We start from the raw sequence: 11,815 nt of genomic DNA, 5'->3' as shown, positions 1-11,815 counted from the left end.
TATACCTTTTTGCTTTGTTTTTAGAGAACCAGGAGCTGAGGTGGGCACCTGTGTCTTCAAAAATGAGGACTAGTTTTCTAAAAGAAACTTTTTATATTCATTCTTCTGTCTTTGGAATTGTTGTCTTTGCCTAAAATGACAATCAACTGAAAAAGAGGGATACATTCCAGTGAATTCAGTACCCATTGATAGAAAAACACAGGCAGATCAGAAAGCAGCATGAATACACGTGCTACTCTCCTTTATTTAGAAAACCCACACCAAAATACAGCACAGTTGACGTATTTGTTACCAGGGCTTGAAAGTCGAGTCAACCACTGTGCAAAAAACAAAATAAGACCGCACGGGTATCAGGATTTTGCCAGTGTGCTTTATTCATAGACATTTGACAGAGAGGACCTAACAGAGCTTTTAGGGAAAACAATTCTCAGCCCACAGTCACTTTCCAGGAACTTCACTGCAAACTGTGCCCTAGGCTGGCGGGATGGAAATTTTAGCAATCTCCCTCCTGCTTCCATAGTTTCCTTCTCTCTAAATACAATTATTTATGGGGACTTAATGAGAGAGCAAGCCTGTGTGAAAGGAACTAAGAAAGTGCAGCTTCTAAAAATACACTGAGGCGGCTCTGCAATTCTTACTGTTACAAACTGACGTTTTGCAGTTCAAGCCATGAACCTAACAACCACACACACACACACACACACACACACACACACACACGCGAAGAGAAAACCAAAATACTTTTTTTCTTTCTGCAATCCCTTAACTTTGAGTAAACAGTAGTAATTTTCTGTTCTCATACTCAACGCAAATTTCTCAAAAGACTACACAACCTAAAAACAAAGGACCTGTTAGCTTCTTTAGAGTTGGTGGGGGGAGAATGGCAAGAGGACAAGGGTAAAGTTGAATTTCAGTTTCGCCTTAGCTGGGGGCCTGGACTTCCAGTCACCCGCTGATCTTGGAGAGGTATTTGGAGTTTCAGTCCCCTTTCCCTCATCACTGGCCCTCTTTGCTTCTAGCTTTCTGGAGAAATTGGACCCCAGCTTAGGCGTCTTTTTCCAGCGAGTAGAAAAGAAGTACAGCGGCTGATGGGAGGATAAATGTGCAGGGGCGCGTCATGCGGGTCTGCCAGGGGTCCACTCCTCTTCCTTCCGCCACGTGGTCCTCAGCTGGGGTGCAACGCTCCTGTATAGGGTGCTCAGAGAAGCGAGGGTGGGGTGAAGGGAGATGGACAGACAGGCTGTAAGGGAAGGAGGCCCTCTAGGAAAGATCGTCTCCACCGAACATTGACGAGAGAAAAAAAATTGGCCCACATGCCCCTAGTGGGGAGCGACACATGCCACGCAGGCTGGGTCTAGGAGGGGGGCGTCGGGACCTCTCACCTGACTTCCTTCTCCGCTGGCACACACACTGCAATCACCCCCTTCCTCCCCACTCAAAAAAAAAAAAAAAAAAAAAAAGCCCAGCCAAATAACGAACAACAAGAGGAAGCCGCAGGCAGCAAGAGGAGGGGTGCGCGAAGTGGGGGCCCCGGAGAGGTGAGGAGGTAGGGTTGGCGGGCGTCGAGAACCGCGCCGCACACCCCCAAGTGCACTCCAAGGCGCCCACACTTACCCCTCGCGGCTGAGGGTCCGGTCTTCGGCGCCAATCCCTGTACGCGCCCCTCGCCCGCCCTCGTCCCTCCAGCCCGCCGCCCCCGAACCCCCCAGCCGGCGCGCTGGGAGGAAGCCTGCGAGCGGCGCGCGGTGGCGGCGGCGGCGGCTCGGGCTCGGCTCGGCTCGGGCTCCAGCGCGCCTAGTGTAGCCGGCGGCCGCCGAGGCTCCACCGCCAGGGGGAGAAGCCGGGGCGGGCGCAGGGGAGGCGGGCCGGGCCCTCGCCGCCCCGCCGGCCATCCCGCGCCGCACAAGCTCCGAAGCGGCGGCGACGCAGGGTCCGCGGAGCCCCAGCGCGCAGCGTACCGGGCCGGAGGAGCCGCGGCTGGATGCGCGCCGCGGGTGGCTGCGGGCTCCCGCGGGGGGCGCCCCGGCCGCTCCGGTGCGTCTCCAGACTGCGGGCGCGGCGACCGCCGGGCCGAGAGCAGCTCCCGCCGGCCCCTTCCCCCTCCCACCCCCGCCCCCTCCCCCCCTGTTAACATCTCCTCCCTCCCCCCCTTCTCTTCCTTCCCTCGGCCCCGCGCGCTCGCTAGCTCGCTCCTCGCCTCGCTCTCCCCTTTAAACGCCCACTTCGGATGGGGAAAGAAGACAACTTGAAGTCAAGTTGCAATTAACTTCCGCGGCAGCCGCAGCTCCGGCGGCGGCGGCACAAGAGGCAGAAGCCGCCGCCTCGGAAGTCCGACGCCGGCGCGCCCGCCGTGGGAGCCGTTCCTGGTCTCCGGCCCGCACTCGACAGCCACCGCCGCCCCCAGCGCCCATGCCTGAGTGAGTTCTGCTCCTTTGCCCCCCCCCCACACACACACTCTTGCTATTTTATCTCCATTTCTCTCTTTTTTTCCGGAATCGATCCAAACTTCTTTACAACACCCACCCACGGCGCCCCTTGTTGGGGCCGCTCGGCTCCCGTCTCGTGGGCGCCCGCTGGCAGGGGTCTGCCGAGCGCCTTCTGTCTAGTGCGCAGCCGGATCCGGAGGGCTGGGCCGGTAGAGTGAGGGAGAGCACGCGGGATGGGGGACTTGAAGATGCCATTCGTTCCCTCTCAGGGTGTGGACAGATTAACACACCTGCCCGACAGACCCTGACCGAACAGACTTTTTCAGGTCATCAGTGTGACCACTTTTGGAGGAGAAAAGGAGAGTCGAAAAGACCGAAGGAAGCATACAGTGACAGGGAGAGCCTCTCTGTGCGCCCCGGAGCCGGGCTGGCAGAAAGGTGCGCCTCGGAGTCGGCTGGGGGAATGGGAACGTTCCCCCGCGGGATCGCAAGTGAGCTCAGCATCCTTACCCGGTCCATCTCCGCCTCCCTCCGCCCCCGCCGGCGCCCGCACGGCTGGTTGGGAGCGGCGGTGGACAGGGACCTGGGAAGTTTGTGGCAACTTCTCCATCCCGGGAAGCACTCGGGCGCCGGGGCGCTCAAGTTGGAGCCGGGAGTTTGAAAGATGCGGCACACCGCGTTTCCAGCCCTCGCTGGCTGTAGTGAGCTCAGTCCTGAAGGTACTCCTGGTCTGAACGTGGGTTTGGAGATGGGGAGGTCTTTGCAAGGACCGAGACATCACAGGAGCGGCCTCGGGGTCTCCCTCCTGCGGTCCCGACCCGAGCGTGGTGGCCTTCTCCGATGCTCCCTGCCGAGGCTCCCGGGGTAGCAGAGGATCGGTTTGGGCAAGCGCCGTGAGAGGAACGATGCGGGCAGGTGGCAGGTCTGGGCGGTGACACGCGCGTACCGGGGAAATTCACTGAGCAGGACTCTTGAGATGACCCCAGAAGACCGAGGGGGACTTAGGGCTCTTGGTAGAGGTTCTGTCCGGGACCACCACTGGGGCGTTGCAGATTTCACTTAACAAGTGTCAACCACAGGATAGTTTCCCAAAGTGCCCTCTTGGCAACTTTGACCTCTGTGCCCTTCCTCGGTGAACTTTTTCAGCGGCATTCCGGATTTCCAGGAAAATGTTTTAAGACTTGAACTCCACATGATTGTAAAAGACACAGGGAAAACAGAACGACGTCCAATTTTCATGACACAACCTTTCTGCCCAGAGTGGGTTCCATGCTTGCATCCTTGGAGGCCAGGCCACCTGACTTCACCAAGAGGACAGAGGAGGGGGTAAGAATGAGTAAAACGCGACTGCTTAGTGTCAGGTTTTGTCCGCTGCAGTCCCTGCAATCTACAGTGTTCGTGCTGCTGATGGAGTAAAACTCATCCCGCTGAAACTTTATTGAAATTTACACCCTGACTAAAGTGGATTTTTCTGAGATGTCAGGAATGTAAGATTTATTCTATAGTCAAATGTGGCTGAAAAAAATCCCCCGTACTTTAAAACTGGAGAAAGCCAAGGCTGAGATGTTTTCTGTACAAGCCTTTAATCTGCTGTGTGGTACTAGTGCTATGATTTAGCAGCAGTTTTTTATTTCTATTGCTTATTATTTTAGTAGAACAGTAGTACATTCATATACTGGCTGCTCCAGTCTGCTGGCAAACATTAGCATTCAAGCTTACATTTTTGACAAATGTGCAGACAGGAATAGCATGAATAGGCATCTTAAATATTAACAACCTAAGCATCTGTTGTGAAACAAATTTAATATATTTACTCTGTTTTTCTCACATTGTTAGAAAAGGTTATAATAAGTGCATAATTTCAACTTTAGTTTGCAGAAGTAACTGGCTGTATCTTTCACTAGCTCTAGAAGTGTTTAACACAATCACCAGACATAAATACTTTAATTAACTTGGTTAGGCACATTATTAAATGTACTTTAAACAATGTGCATACTATGAAACAGTAGCAAAATATGTATACTATTTGTGCACATTTTAAATGACTGTGCATTTTATAAATGCACCAAGCATGTTTATTCTTCATCTCCATTTGACACTTATTACTTCATATTTTTTCTAATGGAAACAATATTTTAAATGTAGAGTTGTTCAGTCATATGTAATACATAATATGTAAACAGTAGCTATAAAATACAAAGCAGTGTTAAATTTGAGCATAGCTACATGTAACAAGATTGTACACGAGAAATAAAAATCACTGCTCAATTTTGTATTCCTTTCTGAATAATGAATACAAATGATGGATGAATTTCCCTCCTAAAGTACTAGTTCCTTAAATGTGTGGGGAGTGGGAGGGAAGAGGGAGAAGGGGGAAAAGAAAGAGAGAAAGAAAACCTAAAGAACTTCCCAAAGTCTGAATAGTTATTTCCAGAATCAATGCATTCCTCATTTTCCCACAAGCTGAAATATGTAATAAATAATAGTTCTTTGTATGTGAAAGTATTCAAAAGGAATGCCTTTTGTTCAGTTGTTGTAATAAATTAGTATATTCTTTGGTTTATAATCTACAAAAGTAGTTCTTTAGTCTCCCAGCATCATAAACAAAAACAACAAAATGAATATTGGCTTATTTCTGCAAAGAAGTCTGTTGCCAGCTATATGAACCTGCGACTGAATAAGATATGATATGCTGAGTGATGGTTAAGTAGAACTACATTAAATTAGCAAAGACTGAAATATCTGGAGGAGATTTTGAATTATTTTTTCATGTGACAGGTTGTGGATTGTAAATTAGGCCTAAAAGGTCAGGTGACAGGCACCTGTTCCTCATTATTGTAAAAATCTTTTGGTTACAAACACTATTAAGCTAAACACAACATGGATATACAGTAGGGACTCTATAAAGCACTCTAGTGATTTTTCATCTGTTCTGTAAATTTCCAAAAGGCCCATACACAAATAGGCCTTTTACACAAACACATCATTTCTTTCAAGATGTGTTATCTTGGATGACTCTTATTATATTAGTACTTGAGATTGATGAAGTATATAAAATAAATACATGTCACTGAATCAATCTTATCAATCTTCAGACCATGTCTAGACATGTTGTAGTCGAATGCAACAGTATTTTTAAACCCCTTTTTCCTTTACAACCCATTGATCAATTATCAGAATGTGTTCATGTTTTAACCAGAAACCTCCCCAAGTTGCTTTGAATACTATTTTTAGATGAACTCCCATTTTAAATGCTACCAAGAAATAATTTGCTCAGTACTTGTATATAATGAGAAAATTAGTTGCTATATACTGTCATAGCTTTGTGGTATATAGAAAATGTGAAGAAAACTGCATTTTATATGACTGCTGTTGGGAAGGGTATTGTCATTTGATCTGCAAACTTGCCACTCCTCTCAGGAGAGTTCAGTAATGTTACTGTTAGAATTAAGGAGTGTGACTTGATTTTTATGAATGGCTTACCTTTAGATATTTCAGAGAGCAGAATAAGCATATGTATTGAACGGACTTGAGAAGCACAAGGTTGCAAAAGAGTAAAGGTGCCAATTGCTTTTAATTAGCAAAGAAGGAGGATTTTGAGTCAATTCCATAACTCAGATGATTACATTCTATATTTAAATTTGTTCTTTTTCTTTTTTGGGGGGGGGAGGTTTTGTACAGTTATTGCTTATTCTATTAACTATTCAGTTTTAGCATTTGTGATCAGATTACAGAACAGTCATTACACTTGGTTTTCAAATTGATTTGGTTTTCAAACTCCCAAACTCTGGGATGATTTTAACAAATTGGTTTACATTTTGACAGAACAGAGTTAAGTTAATTAATAGATCAGGCACGAAAAATCATCCACGGTAGGGTGTATTTTCTGGTAAAATGAAAGTTATGTTTCAGCATGATGAGCATCAGGCTTCAGTAATCTGTTCCTCGTGTGGAATGAACACTTCCTACTTCAAGCTAGCAGGCACCTACTGTTTATTTACGCTGCATTAAACTGACAGCTCAGCAATCAAAGGAAAAATATTACTTACCTTCCTGAAGTAAATACCAGTTTATAGGTTAGTGCACGTATTTATATTCCTGTCACCACTAAATAACGGCTCTGTCTCCATTTTAATATCTACCTGTGCTATAATCCAGGGCTTCAGACTCTTCCTGGTTGGGGGTAGGGGTCGAGAGCAGTTTTTCTTATCCTTTCTCAGTGGCAAAACCTTAAAGAAGAGTAATTTCATTTCTGTCGTGTGAGAACCAGTTGGAAGAAATGTTACTTTACATACCTCAACTATAAGATCAAAACCCCCAAAGAATCTGCATGCCACTTAAAATAGTCATTTTAGAGCAACCTCAGGACAAATAAGTTCAAACACATTCAAGTGTGTGTTTCCTAAATTAACTTACTACAAAGTTCCAAATAGGTTACTTAAACTCTAATTATTTAGATAATAACTTTGATAAAGTGTCTTCCCTTCCAAGTCTTAGTTGGAATGGTTCAGTTTTTAATGGAGATCTGCAAGTGTAAGTATAAAGTGGGTCTCATTGATTGCTTGATACTATTGGGTTTCCTCTGAAAATATTCTTGCCTCCTTTCTTGTTAATATATCAGCCTTGAGATTAGGGTGATCTCAACTTCTTATAATACTAAATATATTTGTTGTTTTCTTTTTAAATTAAAAGTCCCTGCTCTTTAAAACTCCTGAAAACATCAAAACACTGTTAAAGTCGAATTATAAAACTTATGGTTAATTTGAGGAAATGCTTACTTTCACTTACATTCTATAAGTAGCTCTTACGCTCATCATATACACAGAGTTGTCAATCTCTAATCACATATTTCATTGACATCCATAGCAGAATGTGGTCTTAATCCAGCATATAAACCAAATTTGTTACACAAGGCTCTTCTGCTTCGCTATACCAAAGAGAGTTTCTACTATGGTGATTTATACATCGTTCTTAAGTGCTATTCTCAATGGTAGGTCTATTTAAACTTTATGTCTTCATAGAGTGTGATCAACACATTAACACACATTATTTAGTACTTTTGAACTTATGCCAATGGTACCTTTTGCTGTTTATTTCTTTAAAGTCTTTTTTAAGATCAGATATTTCATTTCAGAGTAAATAGATACAGATTGTGTGTATATATATTCAGGGTGAGATTTAGTAGCATAACATTTCTCCAGCATATTGTCCTATTTTTATTCTTTCAAGTTACTCTATCACTTCCACTGTTGTTGCTGTCTAAGGGCTGGTTTGTAATAGAAATTCTAATCACCTCTTTCAATGGACTTTCAAGGATGTAACACATTTTATGCGGTGATCTAGTTTAGTCATGAGAGGTGAAAATCAGTTAACTGGTACCCCAGCATTTCTGTCCCTAGATTCTCCTGAAATTCATTCCGTCCAGTTATTTGACAGTTGGCAGTGAAGTGTCTTGTAATCAGAAATTAAGAGTTGGTTCAGTTTTCAGTGGAGGAAAGATCTTGCTGGATAAAACATTTAACTGTGCAATATTTTATTACACTTATCACTTATTTTATTACGCACTTATCATTGCACAAATTTTGAGTACCTTGGGGTGCGAGGCCCCCAAGTGAAACTGAATGCTTGCAGAAGAAGTGGATGTCAGGCTGCACCTGGTTGTGCCTTTACAAGAATGTGGACCTGCATTGGCCCCCCTCCTCTGCACCTCTTCCCCCCAGGTGTGCAGGAAGTGGAGGGCGTTGTACAGGGTGAAGTGGGTGGACTCTACCCAGAGCTATGACCTGATTTGTGACGCACCCTCAAAACTGCAGTAATGGTCCAGCTGCTTCCCAGGCAACTGGTAACCACCTCATTTGGGGATGCTTCTGCCTTGCTAGTACTGCCAGAGAGAACTTCGTCATTGTCACCTCATCAGAGACTACTTTTTGAGAGCTCTCCTGTAGGGCTAGATTCAGAGAGCAGCTTCTGATATTTACAGGGTAAGTGCCAGAAACGTTCCTATGTTCCTATCAGTTCCATATGGAGAATCAGGCTACAGCCACGGGGATAGACAGGCATTTAATGTCCGGGGGAAGTCTCTGCGTTGGGATGTTGCTTTTCTCAGCTAGAGATGATTTGAGACCAGATACCAACAAAAATTCTTCAGTAGGCATTCTTTCTTGGGTGGCAGAATATGGTAGGAAGTGCCCATGGGAAGGTATTAGACCATCTTGAGATATTTAAAGGAAAGGGAATTCTTGAGATGCAGTTTTCCAGGAAGCCAGGCGTATAGTAAACTTGATTGCTAGAGGTTCCTTTCTAGTCTTACTCAATGGTTTCTGTAATGCCGTTAAGAGCACATAAATGAGAACTTGGCCTTTTAATGTTTATAATGTTAAGGACTTTAAGGCAAAAAAGATTTCATGTGATAAATATTTTATTGTAATAATTATTATAAATAAAATAGAACCCAGTGTACACAGATATCTTTTGAAATGGAGATAGTCTTGATATAGCATATCCATAATTAGCTTTTTGATGTTGAATGCAATTGAGCTTTCCTGTTCCAGTGAACCAGACAATCGAAATCATTGGGGATTAACAACATGGCTATGTGATTCCTAATAAAGCTAATCTTTCTTTCCCTATTCAAGTATTTTATCAGTGAATGAGGTGCTAAACTTAAATACTTACACTTTTAAATTGTGAAAGAACATACAGAATTAGTAAAATAATCCAAGTATTTCCCATTGTGTCTTTACCAATTGAAATGATACCTAGATATCCAATTTAATGTTCGACAGATTTTTCCAGTCTATGGGAGGAAATAACAATATTTTAATAACCATGCTTTATAATACATCTTAGAGGTGGGCTCTTTGGGGTGGTTTAAAAAAAGACTCAAAAACAATTTAGAACATTATCTTAGAAGTATAAAAATGACAGCCTTACTTTGTATGCAGTAGTTGTATTTTAATAATACTGTACGCTTATTAGTGTTATTAGAGCAGTAGACAGTTAATTACAGCCTTTTCTGAGACATGTTAACTGTATATTAACAGTCATGTTAAAAAAAAAAAAGGAATGATGTATATGCTTACATACAAGCTGCTGCTTGCTAGACTCTTAAAAATATTCTTTTTGAATGTACGGAATCATGTTTTGGTCCAGAATCATCAAAGTGCTTTCTACTAAAACAAGTTAATTTTAGAACTTTTCACTGGGATATAGTTCTTTTTACTGTATTTTTCCCTTCCTCTGCAGTTAGTATTAGCTTGATCGCTTTTTGCCAGTAGCATTAGAAATTATTGCCCCTCAGCAGTTTTAGCTTTCCCACATTGCATTTTGAGATGCCCACATTTCTTTGTTTTCTGATGACTTTGGCCAGACTGAGCCATTAAAAGCTTATTGAGTTGATAGCCCCTCTTAAAAGTACTTTTTTTGTGGAATCATTTTAGTCACTGTTCCTTTATCCAAGTTTTCTTAAAATGCTCCAAAACCTGATACTTAAGATACATTTGAGGAGTTGATCTCAGCAGTAGGTCTAAGACTTAGTTCATTTTCCAAATTTCAGACCTGAGTTTTTGCTTTGGTTTTTGGCATGGCAGAACAGTGGGTGACTAATGAGGGGAGTTTAAAGTTAGACTTAGTCTTCAGCAATTCTGTCAAATTGGTTAACTCTTTGAATTTCCTTGGTTAACTTGGATATGTAGACCTTATAATTCTGTAATATAGCACTTAAAAATGCACTAATATTCCCACTTTATTATTTTTAGGTGCTGCTTATATATATTTCTATAAGATATTAAACTACAAAAGGAAATTGAGTGTACTGTGCCTTGCATAGTGAGCACTCATTAAAGATTTGGTAAATTAATAATAAAACAGTGAATTTAGCTTGTGCCACAATAATAATTTAATGGGGAAAAAAGACTCTTCTCTCTAATTTTCTATTTTTACTGGGGTTATCTGAACACTTAATCTGCACATGCCCTGGCTTTCTGGATAATTGAATGTTTTTCTTCTTTAAATATGTGCTTTGTCATTGTCTGACAGTAGCACTGGGGTCTGTTTTATCCTTATTGTCTGACCTCAAGGATTAGCTGAACTGACTCTGTTCATGTTCGTGGTCCTTTGCTGTTTGGTTGTGGTAACAAACTGTAGTAGAGTCGATACAGAGCACTCCCCTAGGTCCTTGTGGTTAGGCCACCATGGAATGGTCTTTCTGATATTCTGGGACCAAAAGTACTATTTACCAGTGGCCCAAGGCTGATTGACATCTACCCATTCTTTCCTACAATAATTATTTTTTTCAGGGTCCAATTGAAAAAATATCAGCCACAATTACTGCATAAAAAGATACTTTTCATTGTAACTATGTGTGTGTGTGTGTGTGTATAACACACACGCATATATATATATATATATATATATATATATATATATATTTTAAGATTTAGAGTATTTATATTGAAGATTTCATTCCATTCCTTAAAATCAATACTAGAGTTCCATTGGTGATGTATTGGCTGCATCTAAAACATTCTGAAAACTTCTGGGCATTCAATGAAAGTTATTTAAAAAACACATTTCCTCTTAAATTTATTTTCTTTTAAAAACATGTATGCAGCTCTTTGCAAGACAGTCCTATTTAGTTACAGAAAGGAAAGCATTCTTAAGCAGTACACTGCTGTGTGACCTGTTACGTTATCACGCACATTCTGTCTCTTTAAAAACAGTCTCCTCTATTTGCCCTATTAATTGTTGATATGTTGCCATCCACAAGACAAAAATTAGAGCTGTAATTAAATAATCATGTGATGCTCCTTAGTGCCAGTGAGAGCAAACTCATTTTTCCAGGCCCTGATGGTCACTGATTATTGTATTACTACTGGCTTGCTTTTTCTTTTTTTTTTTCTTTCATGATTCTTTATCTGTATATTACCTAACTGCTGTCCCTTTTTTCAAAATTAAAGAAAGTAGAGAACATTCAGCGGTTAATTGGCTAGATGTCCTCAGGGATGTAAGGTAGACATACCCTTTTTTGCTTTTGGTCACCTGGTAGGCTCTTTTGGGAGGCTACATCAGTGGTGTGGTTGCCTGCCATTTAATTTACACTGGTGTTTTGGCTGGGATGGAGGCATATGGGGGATGCCAGGAGAATTACAAAAGGAGCTGGGTATTAAAATTCAGAAATGATTAAAATTGAAATAAAAGGATGCTGCTTCTTTGCCAGTACTCTGGCAGTCATAATGACACATAGAGATTAGTTTCCACCTTCATCTTTTCCTTCTTTCTCATTTCCTCTCGTTTATTGTTGACACATTTTCCTTATGTCTGTCTCCCCTCTCTGTATCTTTTTGCACCATTATGAATGCTACTTCTCTCCCTTTCCTTAAGCTTGGAGA

This window comes from Furipterus horrens, unplaced genomic scaffold (assembly GCF_987537825.1).
Source record: "Furipterus horrens unplaced genomic scaffold, mFurHor1.1.pri manual_scaffold_7, whole genome shotgun sequence".
Taxonomy (NCBI): domain Eukaryota; kingdom Metazoa; phylum Chordata; class Mammalia; order Chiroptera; family Furipteridae; genus Furipterus; species Furipterus horrens.
This window is presented reverse-complemented; position numbering follows the sequence as displayed.